The following is an 11191-nucleotide window of genomic DNA, read 5'->3' as shown; positions in this document are numbered from 1 at the left end:
TCAGACTCACGTCCATCGAGTCAGTGATGCCATCCAGCCATCTCATCCTCTGTTGTCCCCTTCTCCTCCTGCCCCCAATCCCTCCCAGCGTCAGAGTCTTTTCCAATGAGTCAACTCTTCCCATGAGGTGGAGTTTCAGTACTGGAGTTTCAGCTTTAGCATCATTCCTTCCAAAGAAATTCCAGGGCTGATCTCCTTCAGAATGGACTGGTTGGATCTCCTTGCAGTCCAAGGGACTCTCAAGAGTCTTCTCCAACACCACAGTTCAAAAGCATCAATTCTTCAGCGCTCAGCCTTCTTCACAGTCCAACTCTCACATCCATACATGACCACAGGAAAAACCATAGCCTTGACTAGACGAACCTTTGTTGGCAAAGTAATGTCTCTGCTTTTGAATATGCTATCTAGGTTGGTCATAACTTTCCTTCCAAGGAGTAAGCGTCTTTTAATTTCATGGCTGCAGTCACCATCTGCAGTGTTTCCTAATAGTTTCTTGATAAAATATGGGGCATGGGAAACACATTCTTAGGTAATCAAATATGTGAGTTTCCTTCATCTACTCAGAGTGTTTTTCCCCTGAGGGTTAATGAATGGGAACTGGGGACTGGGGGCAATGGCTCCAACAGTGTACACAGGCTCTGACAGGCAGCCAATGGCTTGAATCAGGACGCAAACCCAGGTCAAGACCATCCCAAAGTCTAGGCACTTCCTAGTTTTCTGTGGTCAGCTATATGGAATGAATGAGTGTGTGTGTGTGTGTGTGAGTTCACTGTCGTAAGTCCCCTGTCCAACCTCCCCTTACCCTAGATGTGTCTTGAATTCTTAGCTGTTGAACCATTCACTTGTTCCCTCATTCCCCCCAAATAAGGACCCACATAGACAACTTGCTGCTGCTGCTGCTAAGGCGCTTCAGTCGCGTCCGACTCTGTGTGACCCCATAGACGGCAGCCCACCAGGCTCCCCCGTCCCTGGGATTCTCCAGGCAAGAACACTGGAGTGGGTTGCCATTTCTTTCTCCAATGCATCAAAGTAAAAAGTGAAAGTGAATTCGCTCAGTCATGTCTGACTCTTCACGACCCCATGGTCTGCAGCCCACCAGGCTCCTCTGTCCGTGGGATTTTCCAGGTAAGAGTACTGGAGTGGGGTGCCATTGCCTTCTCCAATAGACACATTACTTCTTTTTTACATATTCTTTTTTTAATGTTCTTTTCCATTATGGTTTATCACAGGATACTGAAGATAGTTCCCCGTGCTACACATCAGGGCCCTGTTGCTGACCCGCTCTAAATGCAACCGTTTTCATCCACCAGCCCCAGATCCCAAGTCCAGTCCTCTCTTCCTCTCCTTCCTCTCGGCAACCTCAAATCTGTTCTCTATGTCTGTGAGTTCACTACCTTCCTTCTGAAGAAACCTGTCAGACAGAAGTTAATCTGTGTTACTTAAAATGAAGAGTTGGTAAGAAAGAACTGATGCTTCCTTAGAAATGCATGGAGAAGAAGAGGCTCCGATTTTAACTGAAGTATCTTTACAACGGTGAGGAAAACGCATCAGACAATCTTAGGTGGATAGAAAGACATATTCCACATACGACTCAGTTAGCTACAATTCTGGGTTCATATACTAACCTCTCAATCGTTATCTTGAATTGAAAATTTAATTCCCATAGAGTCCCCATCCTGGGAGACTTGAGCTATTTATTCAAATATTCAACAAATAGCTGAGGGGTTTTTGGCCACTCTGTGTGTCATGTGGGATCTTAGTTCCCTGACCAGGGATGGAACTTACACCCCGTGCATTGGAAGCGTGGTGTATTAACCATGGGACTGCCAGGGAAGCCCCAAAAACAAATAGTTGTGAGCACCTTCCATATGCCTAACCCAAAGGGTCTCAACTGAGGGCAACGGAGGCTCCCAGAGAAACATTTATAATGTCTGGAGAAAGGTTTGGTTACCATAAACAGAGCAGAAGCTACTGCACTGTCACCCAGCAAGGAGGACCCAGGACATCATGAAATATCCTACAGCAAGCAAGACAGCCCCTCACAGCAGAAGCATCCAGCCCAAGCTGTCAGCAGCACCTAGGCTGAAAACATCTTTCATTATAGACACAGTATGCATACAAGTTGGAGAAAAGGAGACTCAGCCTTGGCCCTCATTGAGCTTACACACACCCAGTGGAAACAGAAGCTAATCCATAAATTGTATAGCAATGATAGTTGCAGTGATGGATGGATACTTGAGATTCCAGAAAGGAACATTCCAAAAAGTGCTCTTGACCCTGACGTTACCAAGGTCAGGGAAACCTTCCCTGAGAAACTTGTCATGAAACTGGGACAGAGGATGTGCTAAGTCGATTCAGTCGTGTCTGACTCTGTGTGACCCCATAGACGGCAGCCCACCAGGCTCCCCCGTCCCTGGGATTCTCCAGGCAAGAACACTGGAGTGGGTTGCCATTTCCTTCTCCAATGCATGAAAGGGAAAAGTGAAAGTGAAGTCGTTCAGTCGTGTCCGACTCTTCGAGACCCCATGGTCTGCAGCCTACCAGGCTCCTCCATCCATGGGATTTTCCAGGCAAGAGTACTGGAGTGGGGTGCCATTGCCTTCTCCAGGGACAGAGGATAAGAGGAGTTAATTTATTAAAGAGAAAAGAGAAGAGGGAGTCCCAGGAGAGTGAACACCATGTGCAGAGGTCTCGTGGCTGGGAAGAGGCGTGGTGAGAAGGAACTGCAAGAAAGACAGTCGCTGGAGCAAAGAACCAGGAAGAGGCTAGAAGTTAGTAGGGGCAGCCATTATACGGCCATGTAAGCAACATTATGGTTCATCTTTGACATAAGAGCCAGGTGTTTTGGGGGTTTTTTTTTTTTCAGAACTCTTAAGGTTAATTTTATTTTATATACTACCTTCACAAAATGACAGTTCAAATGACAGTGAAAACTTGACCACAATTCCTCAAAAGTCAGAGAAAGAATAGTGCAGGTGGATGATTTCAGGCAATGTGTTTGCAGAGGTGGGAAGTAAACTAGCAAGAAAACACCATGTCAAACAATACGTCATCACTGCATACACACAATTCACAATACATTGGCCCTTCCCCGCAAGCACCTACAATTTACTTGGGAAGATGCTGTGCATGAAAAAAGCTGCACGGAAGACTATTATATAACAATCACTCAGGGCAGACAAGCTAGCACAAAGACCACCAACAGCACATGTCCTTAGAGTTTATACAATGTAACTCTCTTATTGGGCTTCCCTCATAGCTCAGTTGGTAAAGAATCTGCCTGCAATGAGGAGACCTGGGTTCAAGTCCTGGGTTGGGACGATCTGCTGGAGAAGGGATAGGCTACCCACTCCTGTATTCTTGGGCTTCCCTTCTGCCTCAGTTGGCACAGAATCCCCTTGCAATGTGGGAGACCTGAGTTCCAGCCCTGGGATGGGAAGATCCCTTGGAGAAGGGAAAGACTACCCACCCCAGTATTTTTTTAATTAATTAATTTATTTTAATTGGAGGCTAATTACTTTACAATATTGTAGTGGCTTTTACCACACATTGACACGAATCAGCCACAGGTGTACACGTGTCCCCCGTCCTGAACCCAAGAGCCAGGTTTTACTTTCACTAAGAGATAACAGAGCAATGTGGTTGGATGACGCTTGATGAAAAGGAAAAAAAATATGCTTTAGGGTTAAGCAAACTTCACCTCAGCTGCTTGCTGCATCTCCTTTCACAAATTATTCAAATTCTGCCAGTCTTTTACCTTTAACTCTCACCTATTAAATAAGGATAGCACTCACACAGCAGAATTCTTATAAGGATTAAATAGTATAATAATATATGTAAGTGGCTTGCCTGGTGGTTCAGTTGGGAAAGAGTCTGCTTGCAATGTGGGAGACCTGGGTTCAATCCCTGGGTTGGGAAGATCCCCTGGAGGAGGAAATGGCAATCCACTCCAGTATTCTTGCCTGGAGAATTCCATAGACAGAGGAGCCTGGTGGGCTACAGTCCATGGGGTCACAAAGAGTCAGACACAATTGAGTCCTTTGATTTCATAATATGTAAATGGATACCAATAGTACCTGCTTCTTAGAATTGTTGTGATGATAAAATGAGTTAATACATGCAAAGTGTGTGAAATTTATTAATAGTAAGTACAACATAAGACTTAGCTATTGCAATTATTGCAATCCTTGCACAAAAGATACCTCAAAAGTCTCTGAGTAGCTCAGCGACTCAGGTAGCTCAGCCCTGTATGGCTGTTGAGATCTGGCAGTCCTACAGAAGCACACACAAACACATACACACACGTGCACACACATCAAAGAACTACGTTAATCACTCCAGACCCATTCAGAGTACTTGCCCTTGAGTAAATGGGGCACAGGGAATCAACATTCACAACAGGTATTTAAACATTTGTGTACATACAACCAAGCAACATTTTTTCAAGGAATAAGCTGCTTTGCTAAGACCTAAGGGAGTGTCTCTGCTCACTGTGAGTTAAAGAAAGATACCATGGTAAGTATTCATTGAGGCAAATATTCATTGAGGACCTATTAAATATACAGCAGTATGCTAGGTCTTGTGAAAGCTAGATAAGATACAAAATATGGTCTCAATTCTCCAGGGTGATAATAATTTGACACTTGGGCTGAACCCAGCTGTGATCATCTGGTGGGAGGACACTCCTTGGAACAGGAGGTTCAAATGACCTTGATGATGCAACTTCCTAATTCTCAGAAAATTATTTTGGAGCACTGAGAATGTTGATAAAGGGTTTAACAGTTGTCTCTTCTATGACAAACATACCCAAGATCTTCTGTTGACCAGATATCCTAAGTGGAGAGACTCTTTTAATTGGACTGTTTATCCAGTAACAGGGGAGGAGCTAGGCAATCACTACACCACTTTCTTCTGGGAGATGGAATTTATGAGACAAGATCCTAGATAGAAAGGTAATTTACTGCTGCTGTGGTTTCTAATTTGGGAAGGTTCCTGGAGTCTCAGTCCCACTGGGCAGGCTCTCTGGGCTCTTGGTCCTCCTTCCTCCAGCCATCACATAGGTGAGATATCACCTGTGAGGTCCTGTCTTTTATGAATGTAACTGGGAACACTGGCTCACTATCTTCTCATGTTAAAGGTAAAAGGAAACTTCTTCTACCGCCTTGTAGATTTGCAACATACTTTGCACTGGCTGATGCTGCCTAGGAAAGCATGTAATGGCTCTCCAAGTATTTCAGAGCTATTTCAGCCCATGGCTTAGCGGTGCTCTCTGAATTCACTTGGAAGGCTTATTCTTCTGGTTAAAATGATAATTACTAATCTCAGTCCAAGAAATATTGAGGGAATGACTAATATAAATCTGGATAAAGTTTAAGGATTTAGAAAAAAAATTTTTCCTCATAAGGTACCTCATTTAATCCTCTGCTATCAAGAACTTATTATTATCCTTTCCTTAAAAGATTCAAAGGAGAGAAGAATTAACATTTATTACGCAATTTTAAAGGTTTCATACATCAAACCAAGTGTTCTAAATACTTTATCTCATATAATCTCATCACAACTCCATTAGGTAAGTATTATTATTTATATCCTTTAAATAGGTGGAAAGAGAAGTTAATGTAAGATGATCTGCCCAGGTGACAATAATAGATTGAGATTCTACCGCAAGTCTGGTTTTGCTAAATCTCAGTTCAGTTCAGTTCACACTCAGTCATGTCCGACTCTTTGCGACCCCATGAACTGCAGCACACCAGGCCTCCCTGTCCATCACCAACTCCCGAAGTTCACTCAGACTCACATCCATCGAGTCAGTGATGCCATCCAGCCATCTCATCCTCTGTCATCCCCTTCTCCTCTTGCCCCCAATCCCTCCCAGCATCAGTCTTTTCCAATGAGTCAACTCTTCGCATGAGGTGGCCAGAGTATTAGAGTTTCAGCTTTAGCATCATTCCTTCAAAGAACACCCAGGACCGATCTCCTTTAGAATGGACTGGTTGGATCTCCTTGCAGTCCAAGGGACTCTCAAGAGTCTTCTCCAACACCACACTTCAAAAGCATCAATTCTTCGGCACTCAGGCTTCTTCACAGTCCAATTCTCACATCCATACATGACCACGGGAAAAACCATAGCCTTGACTAGATGGACCTTTGTTGGCAAAGTAATGTCTCTGCTTTTCAATATGCTATCTAGGTTGGTCATAACTTTCCTTCCAAGGAGTAAGCGTCTTTTAATTTCATGACTGCAGTCACCATCTGCAGTGATTTTGGAGCCCCCCAAAATAAAGTCTGACACTGTTTCCACTGTTTCCCCATCTATTTCCCATGAAGTGATGGAACCAGATGCCATGATCTTCATTTTCTGAATGTTGAGCTTTAAGCCAACTTTTTCCCTCTCCTCTTTTACTTTCATCAAGAGGCTTTTTACTTCCTTTTCACTTTCTGCCATAAGGGTGGTGTCATCTGCATATCTCAGGTTATTGATATTTCTCCCGGCTATCTTGATTCCAGCTTGTGTTTCTTCCAGCCCAGCGTTTCTCATGATGTACTCTGCATATAAGTTAAATAAACAGGGTGACAATATACAGCCTTGACATACTCCTTTTCCTATTTGGAACCAGTCTGTTGTTCCATGTCCAGTTCTAACTGTTGCTTCCTGACCTGCATATAGGTTTCTCAAGAGGCAGGTCAGGTGGTCTGGTATTCCCATCTCTTTCAGAATTTTCCACAGTTTATTGTGATCCACACAGTCAAAGGCTTTGGCATAGTCAATAAAGCAGAAATAGATGTTTTTCTGGAACTCTCTTGCTTTTTCCATGATCCAGTGGATATTGGCAATTTGATCTCTGGTTCCTCTGCCTTTTCTAAAACCAGCTTGAACATCTGGAATTTCACGGTTCACGTATTGCTGAAGCCTGGCTTGGAGAATTTTGAGCATTACTTTACTAGCATGTGAGATGAGTGCAATTGTGCTAAATCTACCAACCTTTTTTCGCATGATGCTAGACAATTGGAAAGCCACTCCAGCATGCAGTTTCTGTATTTCCTGACTGCACAGGGACAAGGTTTTTCATGATACTTTTGCCAACAAGGGCTGGTCTTGCTGGAGAAGTAGAAGGAAACAAGAATGTAACGTGGGATGTGCCTTGGAGGCACTGAGATGGGTGTGGATTAAATGAACAGATGCCAGTCTGCAGTAGATTTCTGGGGATGATGCCAAGTGGTCTTATCTTGCCTCTGTTTTATGCAATATATTTAGTATCAACCTGGAATAGCAAATTGATGATATGTCGACATAACACATTTCACTCTCTTTGAACCATTAAATTCACTATCTCATCAGTCTACAATATGAACCTCACTGCTTTACCTGCCTCTCTCAACTTCTATATTCTTGGATCTAAGATTAAATATTACATCCTCTAGGAAGACTTTGAAGAAACTCTTAATCACAACTATGCCAGAGCCTCATGTTGCACAATCTTACTAACACACTAATTTTTTTACAACACTTAATCACAGTTTTAATTACCTATATATACAAATCCGTCACGAAGTGCATGTGTGCTCAGTCATGTCTGACTCTTGCCAGACCCATGGACTAGAGTCCGCCAGGCTCCTCTCTCTATGGAATTTTCCAGATAAGAATACTGGGATGGATTGCCATTCCTTTCTCCAGGGGATCATCCCAAAGTGAAAGTGAAGTTGCTCAGTCATGTCCAACTCTGCAACCCCATGGACTGCAGCCCACCAGACTTCTCCATCCATGGGATTTTCCAGGCAAGAGTACTGGAGTGGGTTGCCATTTCTTTCTCCAGGGGATCTTCCCAAGCCAAGGATCAGACCCAAGTCTCTTGTGTCTCCTGCACTGGCAGGCACATTCATTTACCACTGAGCCACCTAGGAAGCCTGTATGTCATAATATATATAAATATATACTATATTTATACAAGTATATGCCAGATTCTTTAACAGCGCCTGTATCTCTCATTAAGATACATAACCATTTGGACACCACTGTGCCATTTTGATCATTATTGTATGTGGGCTTGGCAATTAATTTTTTAAAATGTGAGAGATGGACTGTAGGAAGGATAGTTAAGACGTGGAGTCACAGATCAAAAAAAATTTTTTTTTTCATGTCAAGCTCAACAGATTAAAGCTATGGACCAATGTTAAGGAATAATGGAGGATGCTCTGCTTCCCGGCGGGGGCGGGGTGGGGGGGGGTGGGAGGGTGGGGGGGGGGGAATGTTTAGAGTTTTAGTGTCCAGAGAGCTACATATCAGTCCAAGTCTGATGATATGATGAAAACAATCAAACACAGGAATTAATCTAATTTTGATTAGAGTAAAGCAATAGACCGCCAGTGAGCAGATAGGTGGCACCCAGATCTTCTGATAGTTGACCACTTCTGTGATCTGTCACACGCAGTACACTTTTAAGTAAGGTGTTTAAAATGAGAGCACTTCCAGAGCTAAAATTGTGAGACTCACCAAAACCATGCCCATGTGAGGAACAGAAAAAAGGAAAGTAGGAAGACAATTTACTGGACTGCATGATAAGAGCTCTGATTCCTAGAGTTTCATGTAGAAATGGCCCCATTGTGTAGAAGAGCATGAATATGTGGAAGTTGCACAGAGGCAGAGGGGCTTCAGTTGGGATTTGCTGATGACTCAGCAGGTAAAGAATCGGCCTGCAGTGCAGGAGACAGAGGAGATGTGGATTCGATCCATGTGTGGGGAAGATCCCCTGGAGAAGGAAATGGCAACCCACTCCAGTATTCTTTCCTGGAGAATCCCACGGACAGAGGAGCCCGGCAGGCTACAGTCCAATGGGTCACAAAGAATTGGACACAACTGAGCAGCAAAGAAAGGCAATGCCAAACAATGTTCAAACTACCTCACAATTGCACTCAGCTCACACGCTAGTAGGAGAAGGCAATGGCACCCCACTTCAGTACTCTAGCCTGGAAAATCCCATGGATGGAGGAGCCTGGAAGGCTGCAGTCCATGGGGTCGCGAAGAGTCAGACACGACTGAGCGACTTCACTTGCACTTTTCACTTTCATGCATTGGAGAGGGCAATGGCAACCCACTCCAGTGTTCTTGCCTGGAGAATCCCAGGGATGGGGGAGCCTGGTGGGCTGTTGTCTATGGGGCTGCACAGAGTCGGACACGACTGAAGCAACTTAGCAGCAGCAGCACATGCTAGTAAAGTAATGCTCAAAATTCTCCAAGCCAGGCTTCAGCAATACATGAACCGTGAAATTCCAGATGTTCAAGCTGGTTTTAGAAAAGGCAGAGGAACCAGAGATCAAATTGCCAACATCTGCTGGATCATGGAAAAAGCAAGAGAGTTCCAGAAAAACATCTATTTCTGCTTTATTGACTATGCCAAAGCCTTTGACTGTGTGGATCACAATAAACTGTGGAAAATTCTGAAAGAGATGGGAATACCAGACCACCTGACCTGCCTCTTGAGAAACCTATATGCAGGTCAGGAAGCAACAGTTAGAACTGGACATGGAACAACAGACTGGTTCCAAATAGGAAAAGGAGTATGTCAAGGCTGTATATTGTCACCCTGTTTATTTAACTTATATGCAGAGTACATCATGAGAAACGCTGGGCTGGAAGAAGCACAAGCTGGAATCAAGATAGCCGGGAGAAATATCAATAACCTGAGATATGCAGATGGCACCACCCTTATGGCAGAAAGTGAAGAAGAACTAATGAGCCTCTTGAAAGTAAAAGAGGAGAGGGAAAAAGTTGGCTTAAAGCTCAACATTCAGAAAATGAAGATCATGGCATCTGGTCCCATCACCTCATGGGAAATAGACGGGGAAACAGTGGAAACAGTGTCAACAGTGTCAGACTTTATTTTGGGGGGCTCCAAAATCACTGCAGATGGTGACTGCAGTCATGAAATTAAAAGACGCTTACTCCTTGGAAGAAAAGTTATGACCAACCTAGATAGCATATTGAAAAGCAGAGACATTACTTTGCCAACAAAGGTCCATCTAGTCAAGGCTATGGTTTTTCCCGTGGTCATGTATGGATGTGAGAATTGGACTGTGAAGAAGCCTGAGTGCCGAAGAATTGATGCTTTTGAAGTGTGGTGTTGGAGAAGACTCTTGAGAGTCCCTTGGACTGCAAGGAGATCCAACCAGTCCATTCTGGAGGAGATCAGCCCTGGGATTTCTTTGGAAGCAATGATGCTAAAGCTGAAACTCCAGTACTTTGGCCACTTCATGCAAAGAGTTGACTCATTGGAAAAGACTCTGATGCTGGGAGGGATTGGGGGCAGGAGGAGAAGGGTATGACAGAGGATGAGATGGCTGGATGGCATCACTGACTCAATGGACGTGAGTCTGAGTGAACTTCGGAAGTTGGTGATGGACAGGGAGGCCTGACGTGCTGCAGTTCATTGGGTCGCAAAGAGTCGGACATGACTGAGCAACTGAACTGAACTGAGCTGAGCCGCTAAGCACTGATTTCAGCTATTACAAGACAAAATTTTGCTTTCGAACAATGTCATCCAACAGTGGAACAGACAAGTCAGGAGGTAATGAGAGTTTCTAAACTTTGAAGGTGACCTGATGTTCAGATACAGATAGGAGATTGAAGTATCTAACAAACGACTGAACTAGACACATTCTGAGGTCTTTTCCAGCACTAAGAATTCATGACCTGTAGATAACTCTATCATATAAATATTTTGTTACAGATCCTGGAGAGCACCATTAAGATGACATGAGTGTAACTGCCTCTAGTAAAATCATTATTCCAAAGCCCTGTATCATAATAAAGATGGTAGACAAGCCTTAGACATGTTTGCTGAAGTCTTTTACATATTATGTTTCTGAGTGACATAATCTTTTCCAGAATGCAACTCAAATGTTGGATACCAAGTTGTTTTCCATAAAGGGCTCTTATACAAAGGTTTTGATCATGAAATAATCTTAAAAGTAAAAGATAAAATGGGAAAAGGGTAAATGACATGTTTTAATAGTATGTTCAACCATACAACATAGGTTTATTGAATGCCTAATCTTTGTGCAACATTAGGCTTGGTTTATGTGGGACATAAAACTATAAATAAGGGAGAATGGCTGCCCTGGAACTTACAAATAATAATCATGGTTATCCATTATGAGGTTGTTTTTACTACTGACTGATCTGGGTGGTAGACGC

Source organism: Bos indicus, chromosome 15 (genome assembly GCF_029378745.1).
Source record: "Bos indicus isolate NIAB-ARS_2022 breed Sahiwal x Tharparkar chromosome 15, NIAB-ARS_B.indTharparkar_mat_pri_1.0, whole genome shotgun sequence".
In the NCBI taxonomy this organism is placed as follows: domain Eukaryota; kingdom Metazoa; phylum Chordata; class Mammalia; order Artiodactyla; family Bovidae; genus Bos; species Bos indicus.
Note: the sequence above shows the minus strand (reverse complement) of the source record.